General features: G+C 46.1%; 1 protein-coding gene across 1 annotated transcript in view; it reads right to left on the bottom strand.

The window, feature by feature from the left end:
* BSN (bassoon presynaptic cytomatrix protein) overlaps positions 1 to 17,159 on the bottom strand; it is a 496,460-nt gene that overhangs the window by 358,076 nt on the left and 121,225 nt on the right. The window lies entirely within an intron of this gene.

The following is a 17,159-nucleotide window of genomic DNA, read 5'->3' as shown; positions in this document are numbered from 1 at the left end:
ACTCTTTCCTGGCTATGCAGGGGGTCGGACTCGATGGTCCCTTCCGACCCTAACATCTATGAATCTATGAATCTATGACAGAAAGAAAATAGTACAGCTGTAACCAGAACAAATATGAACTAGAGCTCAAGTCAGCATAAGGGGAAGGGGAGTAAAAAAATCTTCCATTCCTTGTAGTAAGCTCCAAGGCTGGATCTCTTGCTTCCCATTATGGGACACTCATTCACCAAACACAGCAACTGTTGCAGGTAGCCATCTTTCCTAAAAAGTAAATATAGATGACAGCATTCAACACCAGATAAAATCTGCCAGTGCTGCCTTTAGACATTTCTGAAATCATGTCTTCAATTATCTTGATATCAGGACCCAAACCAAACTTGTCTACCAGGTTGCTGTCATTCCTACCCTGTTGAGTAGGAGTGAAACCTGATCAACATACTGGAAACACCTGAAAGCCTCAGAATATTACCAGCAGTGATGTCTTCAGGAAATCCTCCATATCACATGGAAAGACAGAAGAAAGAACACCAGCATTTTGGCTCAAGCAAACTCCACCAGCATCAAAGCCATATTTATATGGCACCAACAGGACGTGTCATAAAGATGTCTGACAACCAGCTCTCAAAACAGGTCCTATATCCCTAAGTCACCGATGGTCACCACTCTAGAGGTGGACAGTAAAAGAGATTAAAGGACACCTTTAAGGCCAATCTGAAGAAATGCAAAACCAATATCAATACCTGGGAGATCTAAACACTGAATCATCTCCAAAGGCAACATGATGTACAAGAAGGCATCGATCATTTCAAGCACACTTGCCTCACTATTGGAGATGTATAGATGAGAGAAAAGAGTGGAGGAAAGAGCCAAGACCTAACATTACCAGGTTTCACTATTTCCTCCCAGGACTATTTGCTATATCTGCCGTTGAACATATGGATCTCAGGTCAGCCTCTGCAGTCATCTCTGGACATACCGATAATTTCCCTATTTACTGGAAGACTGTTATCCTTGTATCAAGGGACTGCTGCCACTACCAACACCAATGACAGGGTTAAACATAAGGAGGCTCAAAAAAATGCACCATATCTGCTAGGTTATTCGACAGGGTCTTCCCTGACGTTCCTCAAGATAGAAAGCCCTACTACTGTTCCTAAGAAGAGCCCATGGGCCCCTTAACATTATTACTCTAAGTAAAAGGAAGGATCTATGTGGCGTGGAGTTGAGAGTTACAGGCAGTCCTCAGACGTACGACACAACTGGTTCCTGAAAACTGCGTCTTAAGTCAAAACATTGTAACTCAGAACTGATTTTCCCATAGGAAACAATGTTATAAATGGGGGATCGGTTCCTGAACGAAGGCTCGATACCCTATTTTCACCAAAAATAACCCAGAATTTTGTACTCAATCAATTATAGATGAGTAACATAGATACATTAATGTATTTATATTATAAATAGCAATCGTATTGATTTGGAAAGACTTCTTGAAGTGACTTTGCTGGACTTTTTGCAGGGTTCTTGGCTGGAGTCTTCTCAGGAGTCTTGGCTACAGGTTTTTCTAGAGTCTTGTCTGCTTTCTTAAAGAAAGTGTCCAAGGAAGTTTGCACAGGTGTTCTCCATGGAGGTGGGCGATGCAGTGAATTTGTTCGCTGGTGTGGCATTGCGTCGGATCAAGCATTGTAAAGTCGAAACTGATGTCAGAAAGTTGAAACAGGGTGTCAATTTATAAATGCTGTAAGTGTGAAACATTGTAACTCGAAACATTGTAAGTCGAGGACTGCCTGTACTATATTTTCTCACTTACCACATGTTCCCAAATAAAACATAGACCTTGCTTTTGAAAGGCAGAATGTAGAAAAAAGATTTTTCCAGAATCACAGCTGACTGACAGAGTAACTCCTCCTGGAAACAGAATATTCAGGAAGTGAGGTGCCCCAGGAGACAGTCTAGGTGAGGCAGCAGGAACTTTCTGGTGTGGCAGGACAGAAATAAGGTTAGGCCTCAGGCCCTCGCAAGGGCAATAGTAAGACCCTTGCTTCTTTACTGTAAGTCATTCTTTATGTCAGTTACTATAATAATGTGTTGTTTCCACACTACAAGCCTCATTAAGATATTACAGACTGAATGCAGTAGCTCATTCACCCTCAGCTGGTTCAGTGGCTCTTAAGTCAAAAGCTACTGCCTCACTAGCAGGTGTGAGAGATAACACTGGACTCTGCCCTACTCTTTTCACCGCCAGGAGAAGCAGCAGCAGCCATCTTGACCTGAGTCATAGTGTCTGCTGGCTCTATTCTGTCTGCTTCTATTCCAACAAACAAAAATTAGCCCACCCCATGTAAAATACGCACTCCAATTTTGGAGGGCTGACTTTGAAGAAAAGGGTGCATGTGTTATGTGAGTAAATGCCATGTATTTCATGGCATGCTTAGAATTCCCAGATTGCGTAATTTAGCCCTGATTGGGAGAAGTCAGACAGATTTTTTTTTATCTAAAAGCTAACACAAAAAGATGTAATGTTTTGCTCTCTCTTCTCAGAGTCAATAGTTTCTTTAAAATGCAAATGGATATTTAGCTTCTGTAATCAGATATAAATTCTGACTGTACAATCTGCAGGGGATTTTAGATTAAATAATAGTCAAAAACCTCAAACTGACGGATCAGGTTAAACAGAAATGGACAGTTCTTCTTACCTTTGAATGGCATTTCTCAGATGAAAGCTGCACTATACAACTATAACAGATAATAATATCTGGACAGCTGATTTGTAATTTTGGTGTTACACCTCTATATAAGCGAGTACTTATTGCATGAGCACTTTTTACTAAAGTTATGGACCAGGGGACAATCTCCAAAGGGATATGGTCTATCTTATTGTTCTGTGGTTATATATCACCCAACTGGCTGGGTGATATACCTGATGGGGGTCTTAGCATTAGTCAACACAATGCATAATTTTGAATAGGATGATAAATCCCCACTGTTTAGTTTACTTTGGAAATTATGCCACATTCTTTAGTACCACATGAAGGGGACAACTAAGAAAGAGGATTAGCATTACAGCTGGTTCATGCTGGTTCTGCCAGCAAGTGGTTATACAAGTTCCAAAGGTAAAGTGGGACTAGTACTAAGCGAGAAGGAGGGATGGTCTTGTAAGCACTAAATTGTAACTCAATAGTACTTGTGTTCAATTTCCACCTCTGCTACGCATGCCTTTGAGTGGTTTGAGTTGCCTTGATTTTTGGATTCCTAAGGCATTGTAAAAGTAAATACATGCTTGTAAACCATTCATATACTGAAGGCTACCAAAGAAAAGTGTATATGAAATATAAGTATAACATAAAAAGCAGATAGAGAAAAAGAGAGGCATAGTGGACATATCTGCTGTACAGTGGCAATATTCCCCAGCTAGGCTGCCTCTGAGCATGTCATGGCTGCTCACAAATCCAGAAATACTCTGGTAAAGACATCTGGGACATGCCTTTGTGGCCTCTCTCAAGACCTTGTTTTCTGCAGTACTTGATAAAAGCTACTGGGGATAAGCCTCCAGAGGCCTCACTGGCATATTTCTGGATTTTGAGCATATGAGTGAAAGCAAATGGGTAGTGTCTGTTTAGGAATGCCTCAGATGGCGCTTTCTGCTGCCACAGTGTAGACAAGCCCAATCTGGCTGGGAAAGGACAGTGTCAGAGAAAGAATGCAAGCTGGTTTCAGAAGTGGTATATCACCTAAGAGCCTAGGTCAAGTGTGGGGCAAAGGGGTTTGAGAGCTAACTCAAAACTACATCGTTAGAAGCTGTAAGTTCTTATAACCTTTTTGAAGAGGCCTGCAGGGAAAATCATGGCCGTGATGCACATCAAATGTATTACAGAACTTAACTCTGATTTCAGCTAATATATGGCACCTAGAACCAGTTTTGGAAACCAAGATTTTAAAAGTTATTGGAATTTATTTTGGTTTTAGAGACTGGTATGACAACCTTCTGAGAACAGGTAATAAGATACCTGCAGCATTATAACAGAAGGTAGCAGCAATATGTTTATTTCAACGTAGTTTTTCAAAGTGCTCTCACATTCAAAGACATAATCAGATCAGCTAAAAAACAAATATGTCAGGTCAGGGCATAGGACAGGGTTTGGGAGATGTACTTGATGTGATCTGCTCAGGATGGCCATTAGCTAGGCTTCTAGCCCAGGACTCAAAGGCCAGAGCTCCAGTTGTGTTCTGTCAAAGACTCCCTGAGAAAATCACTTATGGACAGACACAAATCAGTTCTGTAAGCTCCTCACTCCACAAAGGCAATCCAAATTGACAGAGGTAAGCACCCTGGGCGTTTGTTTATACACATGCTCCAGGAGTGGAGAGGGGAGAGCCACTCTAATTAAAGCACCCCTGAGAGCTGCTCTAAACCACCCGGAGTGTCACATGTATCAGCATCCCCACATTGAAAAATGGCAGTGGGGGTGCTTTAACTAAAGCTCATTGAATGAGCTTTAGTTAATCTGCCTCTGCTGCCATTTTTCAGTGTGGGGACACTGATACACATGACACTGGAGTCTGCTGAAGCATGGTAATTACCATGGGAGGGGGCAGCTCGGGAGGGGTGGGTCCCCCGCCCAACCCCCACCTGGCCCCAGCCCCTCCAGTCTCCCGCCTACCCCCCTACCCACTCCCCATCAAATTAATATTTGATTTTCTGTGAAGGCAATACCTTCACAGAAGGGGTGCAGAAAGGAAAGGGGGAGGGGCAGCGACCCCTATGACATGCAGCCCCCAGGTCTGCAGCCTGAGCCGTGTGCAGCCTCAGCTGCCCAGAAGTTGGAAAGACTTAACTTAGCACAAATTAAAGCTAGTGAATTAAATCAAAGCTAAATGAATGGAGAACGATGTCTCTCTGGGCAACAGCATCAGTCCTTGCAGATTTAAATGATTCTCACTGAACTGAATGGGAAAGCTGTATGATTGCGCAAGATGATGTAGATGTGCTCCTGGAGTGCACAACTTCACCCTAAAACTATAGAACTACCCATTCACAGAGGTAAACACCTGGTCACATTTGTCCAGAAAAAGTAGAGACCAAGGACAGAATTCTGTTTCACCTTGTGCATCTAACTGGCAGTTTTCTAGTCATATAAGTGGCATTCTTAGCACTTACATTCAGGTTGCAATTCTTTATTCCCACACTGACACACTGGGCATGTCAACATATGCCCCTGATTGCACAGTTGGTACTGTGTAGTCATTTAGTATTTGCTTTAGCAAGTAATAAATGATTCCGCATTATTCACTGGTACGTGCTACAGCCATGTAGATCATCACTATGACAGTGTAACCATGGTGTCACGGTTAGTGCCTACCAACACTATGTTGCCATAGTGGCGTTGCATCTCATGTAGATGCATCCACTACGTATGTAGACTGAGCATGCACAGTAGACCACGCATTGACAGGGCACGTACATTCACACCTAAGCATAATTTTGGGAAGAAAAAGGCACTCCTCTGTTTTGGAGGCAACAGTTGAGTGGTTATTGCACTAGCTCGGGCTGTAGGCCAACTTTATATATTCACTGATTGTAAGAGTGAAAGAAGCCTCACAAGATCAACCTCCCTGCACTACGCAGGAAAGACAACTGGGGTCAGGTGACCCCAGCAAGGTGACCGTCCAGTCTCCTCTTGAAGACTTCTAGGGTAGGTGATTGCACCACCTCTGGAGGGAGCTGATTCCATAGTCTGGACACTTTAACTGAATAAGTTTTTTCTAGTGTTAAGCCTGAATCAGTCTTCCAGGAGTTTGTGGCCATTACTCCCGGTTTTCCCCTAGGGTGCCTTGGTGAACAGTTGTTCACCAAGCCCTTGATGTATTCCCCTGATGTAGTGGTAAACTGCTACCAAGTCCCCCCTCAGCCTTCTCTTAGGCTGAAGAGTCCCAGGTCCCTCAGCCTTTCCTAATATGGCTTGTCTTGCAAGTCTCTGATCATATGGGTGGCTCTTCTCTGGACTCTCTCAAGCTTTACCACATCTTTGCTGAAGTTCAGCACCCAGAACTGGATGCAGTACTCCAGCTGTGGTCTCATCAGTACTGAGTAAAGTGGAAGAATAACGTCCTTGGTTTTGCTTGAGATGCATCAATTGATACATGCCAGAATATTATTTGCCCTGCTGGCTACAGCATCACACTGATGGCTCATATTCATACTACAGTCTATTATTACCCCTAGGTCCCTTTCAGTTGTGGTGCTAGTTAGTTTGGCGGCACTGAGCCTGTAAGTATGTTGGGGATTGTTCATCCCCAGATGGAGCACTTTAAAGTGTTGAACTTCATCTGGTTCCGATCCAACCAACTTGCCAGCCTGTTTAGGTCCACCTGTATCTGCAATCTATCTTCAAGCATGACCATGCTCCCTCATAACCTGGTGTCATCCACGAACTTGGCCAGTGAGCTCTTTACCCCCACATCCAAATCATTGATAAAGATGTTGAAAAGAACTAGACCAAGCACTGACCCCTGAAGGACACCACTGGTCACTTCTTGCCAGGATGACACAGATCCGTTCATTAGAACTTGCTGGGTCCTACCTCACATCCAACTTCCTACCCACCTAACTGTTGAGCAGTTAAACCCGTAATCCTCCAAATTTCCCATAAGAACATCATGGGATACCAGATTAAACACCTTTTGGAAGTCAAGGTATACAATAACAATCTCCTCACTATTATCCTGGTGGCGAGTCACTTGTTCGTAGAAGGAGATGAGATTGGCAAGACAAGACCTGCCTGCAACAAAGCCATGCTGGTTGTCGTTCAGAATCCTACCTTCTGCAAGCCTATCGCACATAGGCTCCTTAATTAATTTTTCTAGGATTTTCCCTAGGATAGAAGTTAAGCTATAACTTATTCCCTAGGATAGAAGTTAAGCCCATAGTTGTCCAGGTTCTCTCTCCTCCCCGTCTTCAAGATGGGCACAACACTGGCCCTCTACCAGTCCTCAAGAACCTCCCCAGAGCACCATGAGTTTTGGAAGAGTTTCGCCACGGGTTCCGCAATGACTTCGGCCAGCATCTTTAACACTCTCAGATGAAGTTCCTCTGGTCCTGCTGACTTATAGATGTCTAATTTTTTTAACTGATCATGAACCAGTTCAACGTCAATAGTAGGAAAGCGGCCATTCCCACCATGCCCATTCTGCACCCTATCTAGCATGATTTTCCCCTTGGTCCGGTGAAATACCAAAGCAAGTAGTCAGTCAGGAGTTCAGTTTTGTTGGTAACCAGCCATCCTGAGTTGTTGATCAGTGGCCCCACATTCCCATTTGTTTTCCTCCTGTTCCCTACATACCTAAAGAAGGACTTCTTACTGTCCTTGATTTCAGTTGCTAATTTAACTTCAGTCACCGCCTTAGACTTCCTAATCTGCTCCCTACAAGTGCGGGCCGTTGTTGTATAGTCCTCTTTGGGGACTGTCCCAAGCTTCCATTGTTTGTATGCCTCTTTCTTCTTTTTCAAGAGGACCATGATTTCCCTATTTAGCCAAGAGGGCTTCCCAGCTCTTATGCTACCTTTCCTCCATATGGGAATGGACTTCTTTTGTGCTTCAAGGATTGTGTCCTTAAGGAACGAGCACTCTTTATACACTCCTTTTACACTTGGTCCCTGGTCCCACAGCACTTCCCCTAGTACTGTCCTGAGCTTGTTGAAATTTGCATTTTTGAAGTCTAAAATTTCAACCCTGCTATCTAGTTTACCTGTGATGGACAGTGAACATGATGGTTTCATGATCACTGTCACCCAGGTTACCCTCTATGTTCAAGTCAGTCACCAGATCATCTCCTTTGACCAGGACCAAGTCTAGGAGAGCATTACCTCAGGTTGGCCCGTGCACTTTCCAAGTCAGGAAGAGCTCTTCGATGCAGGTCAGGAAGCAATGCAACCAGTCTGACTTGGCCAAGAGATGTCTGGATAATTTAAATTGCCTATGATGACCATGTCCCGTACACACAAGGCCTCTGCCAGTTCTCTATGGTTATGCTCCAGTCATGTGAGGAGTCCCACCAGGTCTTCGTAATCCCTACTAGGTCGTAATGCCCACTGGAGAGTAGAAGGGCCAGCTCCACCTGCTTGTTCCCAATGCTCCTAGCATTAGTGTACAGGCACCTGAGTCCTCCAGTTGAGACCCTCGATTTCCTGTCACATTGAAGGAGAACTATTCCCTCAGCTCCTGGAAGTGTGGCTCTCCTAGTGTCCCCATCTACAGAGCTTTCTTGTATGCCAGTCCCTTGGCATGCTCCCGTCAGTGTTTCCCCATCCCAAAGAGAGCTTACCCAAACTGAACTGGTATCTGTTTGAGCTGTGTCACATGTTACATTTTGTTTGGGTTAAATGCGCTAAAAATATAAGCAACAGCACATTCAAACAGTAAAACACATGCTAAGTGCACTTGTATCATAGTAAAGTTAAAATTTTTGTGAGAGAAGTTACATATATTAAGTTACATTTTCAACTATTGTCATATTGCTCCAAGGAGATAATAAAAGCAATTTGTGGTCTTCACCTAGCCATGACATCAGCTAAAGACCTCACTGCTGTGCCAAGCCTCGAGGTGGGATGAGGAAAGCCAGGTCAGGAGGAAGGATCCTGGATCTTTCACTTGCCACACTCCTTTAGGATCAAATTGAAATCTGGGTGTCCATGGCCCTGGTAAGTCTTGAGCAATCAGCAGATTGTCAGTCCCAGCCCCAGCACTGCACCAGAGTTGGTTCAAGACTCCAGTGTAGTGCCAGGGCTGGGACAGAGCTGTACAAATTGGAGATCATTGTAAGCACTGCCATGAGACTGCTCAGAACACATTCTAATGTTAATACCTTACAGATTAACATGTACTAAGTGTCCTATTCAAAGTCATTAGACTTCTCAGCACTGCATACTAGCCACTATATTAAAAGCTAGACATTACATAGCATTCTCTCCAGTGCTTCTTTAGAAGCTGAACCACTGGCTCTTGCATTTACTAGCCACTGGATAAAATAAATGGCCAGAAGTGCAAAAGGGAAGGTTATGCCCCAATGGGAGCAATGGTCTAGGCTAAAACTTAGGGCAGTAGCCACCTTACTAAGCCATACCTCACATACCTTGAGCTCTTTCTCCTAAAAAACATATTTCCCTCTCTCGGCTGTCCAGGGGAGTGCTGGAGGGGATCGTGGGTAATGCCTAACCTATGACCTGGTCACTTAAGCATTATGCTGGGCAGTCACAATGATAGAGGTTCAATTCCATTTCTTGTCCATCTAGAACCTGTTAATTATTGGCTTTTGACTGGCTATGTTTTCATGATTTAAACTTAAGCATACAGAATGGGCATGCATATTACCTGCATACATGCTAACCAATGCACAGCCTACTGAGCATGTTCAATCTATGATTGCATGCTTTAATAGTGACCACAGTTCAGAGGTAATAAAATCTATGTAAGTGCCAAAATCACCACTTATGCAGCTAGAAATTGCTATTTAGGTGCACAGTGACATAGAATTCTGCCATAAGTCAGAAATACTTCAGTGGCAAAGCAGAATTTGCCCTTGTTGCCTCTGCTGAATTGGAATCCAGAAACCCTACTACCTCTTCAGAGGGTAAGTACCTAAACATCTGCAAATGCTGTGCTGCCACCTTTGCCCAGTGGTTAATGCACTTACTCCAGATGTGGATAAACATGGGGTACCTATGCATGTGCCCGAAGCCTGTTCCAACGCATGCTAATTAGTATGCATCACAGCAGACTCAATTAATCAGGGTTTGAATTACACTTCAACTTTTGGGGGGACCTGCAAAAAAAATTGGCCAGAGTTGGGGCTGTGCACATGGGTCCCCACCAGTACCGCGGGGCTGGGGCCAGCAGCGGTGTCAGCTGGAATGAGCTGCTGCCACCACCTGGGCTGTTTAGAAAGGCGCAGGGTGGGCCCGGGGCTGTGCACAGTTGCACATGGGCTCCAAGCTGTTGCAGCGGGGAAGGGAAGGTGTACTGACCAGCCTGCAGGGGGAGTTCTTGTCTCTTAGGGGCTGGTCTTGTCTCTTATGGGGAGGCTCAGCCTCCCCAAGCTCCCCATAATTTGAACCCTGCAATTAATCGAGTCTGCTGGAGTATTAATTAGCATGCTCCAGCAGCCTCGGCATCACATGTATGCAGTGTCCCTGCACTTCAAAATGGCAGCAAGAACATTTTTGAAGCATGGGACACTGAATACATGAAACACTGCAGGGGCTTTAATTAGAGCAGCTTCTAATTAAAGCACCTCCCACCCCAGAGCACATGTAAAGACACCCATGAGTTCTAGGCCTTGTGTAGTTTAAGTAAATTCAAGCCCACATCTCAGTAGAGAAAAACAAAAATGATTAGAGGCCTAGGAGATATGATCTGACTTATTAGAAAAGGCTGAAGAAACCTAAGAGCCTTTCTACATATGCAGGTAACGGTGCAATGAGATCTAATGCACAATCCACATAATTGTGCTTCTTGCCATGCCACGTGCATGGCAGAAAGCACAATTATGGGATTGCACATTAGATCTCATTGTGCCTTATCACCAGTGCATGGGAGGCCTGGGATCAAGATCTTGGCCTTCCCCTGGCCCAGCTCCCACAGCTGTGAGCCCCACAGCTGCCAGAGCTCTCAGAGGGGCCAATGTTCGCCACACTGCTCCTGGTGCAAGCCCCACAGTCAGTGTGAGCTGCAGGCTTTGCAGTGGGGACAGCACTAGGAATCCTCTCCCTGCTGTGAGCATTGTCATCTTCAGGGCTCACACCAGAGGCTGCAGGCTCACAGTTGAGGCAGCAGGGAGAACGCTGCTCTCAATGCAAGAGCCTCATGAGGTTTGGGGCTTGCAGTGGGGTTGGGGCAGAGTAGGGGAAAGCTGCCACCTGTGAGCCCCATACCTCAGGAGGTTTGCAGTTGGTGGCAGCATTCTTTCCACTGCCCCTGCTGCATTCCTCACAGCTAAGAAGGCTCTCAAGGCGGGCAGTGTTCTCCCTGCTGCATGCACCACAGATAACAATGCTGTCACCACTGTAAGCGTTGCCAGTTGCGGGACTAGTAGCAGATGGTACACCCCTGTGGCTGGGAACCCCTCAGCTGATAGGGCTCCCAAGCACAGGGGACACATTCAATTACTTGTGAGATTAGAACAAGTTACAAAATTATTACATGTTTTTTGTGGAATAACTGGGCATATCTACACATGCATTTACACTGGCTTAAATTTACTGTGCAGTAAATTATTGCACAATATGTGGGAATAGGCCGACGTCTACACATGGAAGCATTAAATACATTAACACTCTGTATGGACTGACTTGGGACTACAGTTAGGGACTAAGTCGCCATATTTACTGCACAGTACGGGCATGCACGTGTAGACACATGCCCATATTATTCAGTTATAATTTCAGTTACTGCGCAGTAAATGCGCACATGTAGGCGTGCCCACTTTGTCATTTATTGTTTTATCACACCCTTAATTAATTGAATGAAATCTATGAATGTGTAGCTAGGTCACAATTTAAGGAGTGATTACCTGGTTAATTGTCTTAAACGTAACATGTAAAGGGGGCCTAGGAATATTCAGGCCTGAGAAATGAAGAATGAGGTAGGGACTTCATTACAGTCTTCAAATACCTGAAGGGTGATAATAAAGAGCCCACTTGTGCATATAAGATCTCGTGTACACAGTAAGAAGTTTCCACATGAACAAAACCTATTGAAGACTCATAGTTACCATAAATTAAGCAACTATTCCTTTCATAGTCTTACTTGACCATCATGTTTATGGGGAAAGGCTGAAAGAACTAGGGCTATTTAGTCTGCAGAAGAGAAGACTGAGGTGTGATTTGATAACAGTCTTCAAATACCTGAAGTGCAATTATACATAGTATTGGGATAGACTTTCCTCTGTGGCTGCAGGGAAAAGGATAAGGAGTAATGACATCAAACTGCAGCACAAGAAAATTACGTTGGAAAGCAGGGAGAACTTTCTCACTGTGAGAAGCATTGTGAGAGGAGCAGGGAGCCACTCCCTGCTGTCATGTGCAGCTCCTGGGACTCGCTGGAAACAGTGTACCATGAAGCCCAGTGAACTCAGCCTTGATCCCTGCCAGCCAGGAGCCAGGCAATGCAAAGGGCTCCACCTCCAGGCCATAAGTGCCCTGATCGGTTGCTGCCTGCTGCTGCCCCCAGCACTGGCGGGACTGTGCACCATGAGGCTGGAGTCAGCCCCGGGTCTGCTGGGGGGGCCTTGGTGTGTGAGGCATAGGGGTGGCAGGTGGAGAGGGCAGGAGATGCCTGATCTCCTCTGTCTGTGCTGGGCAGAAGTGATGGCTCGGCTCCGTATTATGGGGCTCCCCATGGCTGCTGGGGAAGTGACACTGAGTGAGGAAGCTGGGGAAACAGTGGTGAGCAAGAAGGGGAAGCTGCAACTGGGGATTCCTACCCCAGCTCATGGGGCTCTAGCTCCTGGCTGCCTTCCACTAACTCTGCCAGCCTGGCATGATCAGCAGCTACCTGCAGGCGGCTAAATGGCAGGCGACTGGGGCTGGGGTGGGTGCAGACAGAAGCACAGGGTGATTGCAGGCTGGAGCTCAGGGTGGGAGCATAGGCTGGTTGCAGGCAGGAGCATGGGGTGGGCTGCCCTGGGTGGGAGTGGCCAGGGCTCAGCCCCATGTGGAGTGCCAGGGAACAGCCACAGGCTAGAGAGGGGGCTGGAGTGCACCTACCTGCACCACCCAGGCAAACTCTGTTGCACTGCCCCCTGCCCCTCCCTCCCCTCACCCACTCCTGGCCATCTTCCAGGACCTAGCACTCAGGCAGCCCCCCCACAAGCACACACCCAACTTGCTACACACACACCACAACCACACACCCCACCATACCCACACATATACCTCCCACACCCCACAATACCAACACACACCCACCATATTCCCCCCCGCACACACACACACACACCACCACATACGCCCAGACACATCCACACACTCCAATCACCCCACTGTGGAGAGGCAGTGTTTCCCAGTCAAGGGGTAGACCTTCTGATGTCAGGGACCATGTGATGGTGGCAGGGGATTCTGGGATCAACATGGGGGCAAGCAGGGCATGCTCCAAAAACAACCCTCTAATCCATGTAAACGTCATCAACCTCTCCAACAACACTCTCAACCCAACTGAGGTGTCCGTACTATCTTGTAGTCTTATTTTTTGCCCTATGACACAATCCAATACAGTGCACCTGTATGGAAACCTTGAGGCTTTGGACCTGTATATAAACTGTTTCCACCTCTGTGCCTAGTCTAAGATTGCCAAAAAGCAACAGCTTTTACACTACAACCTCAATCTTGTGGAACAGAGAGCAATACTTGGCCTTAAAACAACCTAGACATTATCATACAACAGGCTGATAGGGGGATGTCACTGTTGTCATGGACAAAACAGCATATATACAGGAAGCCAAGAGACAACTCTCCAACACCACATTTTACCAACCCCTGACAGAGGACCCCAGGGCACAATACCAAGAAGAACTAAATAATTCCTAAAAGAAGCTATGTCTGGAAACCCAGAGGCGCCTCAACCTGCTTACAGCTCTTGGGAACCTAGGTCAGGCAACTTTTACTTATTACCCAAAATGCACAAATTTGGCAACCCCGGATGCCCCATCATCTCTGGAAATGGAACCATCACAGAGGGAGTTTCTGGCTATGTTAACTATCCTGTTCTCATATGCCACTGGAGCTGCCAGCTATTTGAAAGACAACACAGATTTCTTAAAGAAATGGCCCCCATTGACAAGCTTCTAGCAAATGTCAGAGTAGCTATCATGGTTGTCATGTCTCTGTGCACCAACATCCCCCATAAGCAGGGATCCTGTTTTGCTCTCTTAAAAATCCAAAATTCTTTGATTAAAAAACTCAATATCCATGTGTTGTCATGATTAAAATGAAACACCACCATATATATAGGTATTAGCTGAACAACATGTTTTATTGATATATTTACAATATTAAAGCAATTTGGAAGCTTACCAGTGCTTCAATCTCTATAATAAAATAAATTATAAATACCTACATATTTTGGTGCTTCATTTTGGTTTATCAAGGAGAAGCAGAGCTCCCCCTTCCCTCTTCGCTCACCAGGATGTGGGTCCAGCTGCAGCTGTCCCCCCCTGCCCTCCTCATTGGGTGCCCAAGTGAGGTGTCCTGTGCCTACCCAGCAGCAGCTGAGGGGCACAACGCTAAACTGCTACCACTGGGAGCCCTGTGCCAGCCATGCTGCCATAGCTGCTAAGGTGAAGCACTACAGTGGAGGCAGAGTGGAGTTGAGCCCCCCGCCCCCTCGCTGTTGCAAGGTGGGCAGGGGGCTCTTCACCTTGGTGGCTTTGGCAATGCTGCACTCCTTCCCACACCGAGTCCTGGCCACTGGGCTGGGGAGGCAGCTCGTGCCAGTCCAACCAGGCTGCAACCCTGTGCCCCTCTGTGGACACAGAAGTCTGGGGGGACAGATGCCCCTCCCCCCCATTTTCCCTCTGTTTCACCTATGCTTCCCACACCACACCTATATCCCCACCTTCCCAAGTCTCACCTATGCCCACCCCCATAGACCTGCTGGGAGCTACTCTCTATCACACTGCCTGGCTGAGCTGCCGACCACATGCATGTGCACATATGAACATGCACATGGCCCTCTGCCTCTGATTGCCTTCCTCCTGCTCCCCCAGCCCTAAGCAGCGCCTTGCAGGTTGGAACACTGCCAGCCTGCAAGGGGAAACCTGCAATTTCTCAGGTTTTTCCACTTTAAAGCATAAAATCATGAATTTTCCCCATTAAAGGAGAAAATCCACATTTTTCTTTGGGAAATGGAAAACCCGGATCCCTGTTCATAAGGATGGATTACAGGACATAAAAAACATTATCCCTGACAAGAAAACTTCTTCTGTTTCCATTAAGTTCTCCTCCTTTGTTCTTTCACACAATTATTTTGGGTTTGGGGACTCCCTATACCTAAATGAATGGACACACATCGTCATCAGCAGTCCCTCAATTCAAGAATGATCTTTACCATGGCTCATTGGTGGGTCTTGAGATGACTTAAGAGTCCAATCCTTGAGCCATAGATCCATCTGCAGAAGTTGCAGGTCTTTCCACAGGGGAGAGTAGGCTGCAGGCTGAGATTCTTATCCTTTTCCTTCCTCTGCTTTCTCTACTCTGCTTCAAGGGCAAGATGCTTTACCTTGAAATGGCCTGCTGCTTGGTTGAGGTTGCAGCACCATTGGAGGTAGTTGGCAGCCAGCTCCTCCCAACTCTTGATGCTGGCATCCATTATCTTGAGATATGCCTTCAAGGTGTCTTTGTAGCATTTCCTCTGGCCATCATGAGATCTCAGGCTGTTAATAAGCTGAGAGAAGAGCACTTGTTTTGGGAGTTAAGAGTCAGGCATCTGCACATAATGTCCAGTACAGTGAAGTTGGGGCTTAAGGATCACTGAATCAATGCTAGTAACATTCTCTTCAGTGAGGATGCTGGTGTTTGTGCAGTGATCTTCCCATTTGATGTAGGGGATTTTCCAGAGACATCGTTGCTGATACCTCTTGCGAAGTTGATGGTAGGCCACCCAATGTTTCAATGTTTCACATACATAAGAGGAGATGGGATGATGACTGCATTGTAGACCTAGATCTTGGTATCTTTCCAGAGATCACAATGAATAAAAGACATATTGAAGCAATTTCCCCAAAGAGGCATTTGCACACTAAATCCAATGCTGGATCTCCTAATCAATGTTGGCTCTCTGATAGGTGACTAGTGAGGTATGGAAAGCGCACAACTACCTCCAGAGTCTTTCTTCTCTCAAAGGTAATGGGAGGTGGGGGTCACATTCATGTCCCAGGGCAGGCTGATAGAGCACTTTAGTCTTTTCCATGTTGAGAGAGAGGCCCAAAGATCATAGACATTAGGGGTTGGAAGGGACCTCATGAGATCATCAAGTCCAGCCCCCTGGCATAGGCAGAAAGTCTGCTGGGGTCAAATGATCCCAGCTAGATAAACTTCCAAATGCCTTTTGCATGAATCCAGAGTAGGTGCTTGCACCACCTCTGGGGGGAGTCTGTTCCAGACCCTGGAGACACGGACTGTAAAGAAATTTTTCCTTATTTCCAATCTAAACCAGCCTTCCAGGAGTTTGTGGCTGTCAGACCTTGTTATCCCTTGGGGAACCCTGGTGAATAACTGTTCTCCCAGGTCCTGATGTACCCCCATATATACTTATAGGCTGCCACCAAGTCAACCCCTGAGCTTTCTCTTCTCCAGGCTGGAGTCCCATGTTCCTCAGCCTCTCCTTGTAAGGCTTGCTCTCTTGGCCTTTGATCATACGGGTGGCTCTCCATTGGATTCTCTCAAGCTTATTCACGTCCCTCCTGAAGTGGGGGGCCCAAAACTGGACACAGTACTCCAGTTCCAGCTTCATTAAGGCCAAGTAGAGTGGGAGGATGATGTCCCTGGTTTTGCTTGAGATGCAATGGTGGATACGTCCTTGTTTGCTTTGCTTTGCCAGCCATGGCATTGCATTGGTGGCTCATGTTCATCTTGTGCTCAATCAAGACCCCCCAAGTCTCTTTTGGTTGTGGTGCTAGCGAGCGAAACACTGCCGAGCCTATAAGTATGATCACCACCATTACTTCATTACATACATTCATATCCCGGACACTGCTCCTTGACATAAAGAACTACACCCCAACCCTTCTTCCCAATGTGGTCCCTTTTGTATTTGGTATAGCCTTCTATACCTACAGACCAGTCATAGGTGAAGTCTCACCAGGTCTCCATTATCCCTACAAGATCGTAATTTTTATTGCACAAGAGAAGGGCCAGTTCCTCTTGCTTGTTTCCCAAGCTCCAGGTGTTTGCATACAGGCAGTTGAGTCTGTCATGAGAAGCCCTAGGTTCCCTTGTGTGATAGGACGTGACCTTTCCTTGGGCTGTCATTGGAGTGGGTTCACTTGGGCTACCCAAGCTGTTACTACTGTGGTTGACATGACCTGGGCTAGAACTGTTAATTGACTGCCCGTCTTCCAGCAATCTTGGTTTAAAGCCCTGTGGAGTAGATCAGCCATTCTGGCCAAGAAGA

The sequence above is a fragment of the Alligator sinensis genome, unplaced genomic scaffold (genome assembly GCF_000455745.1).
Source record: "Alligator sinensis unplaced genomic scaffold, ASM45574v1 scaffold467_2, whole genome shotgun sequence".
Taxonomy (NCBI): Eukaryota; Metazoa; Chordata; order Crocodylia; family Alligatoridae; genus Alligator; species Alligator sinensis.
The sequence above is the reverse complement of the archived record's forward strand: the minus strand, read 5'-3'. Positions and strand labels throughout refer to the sequence as shown.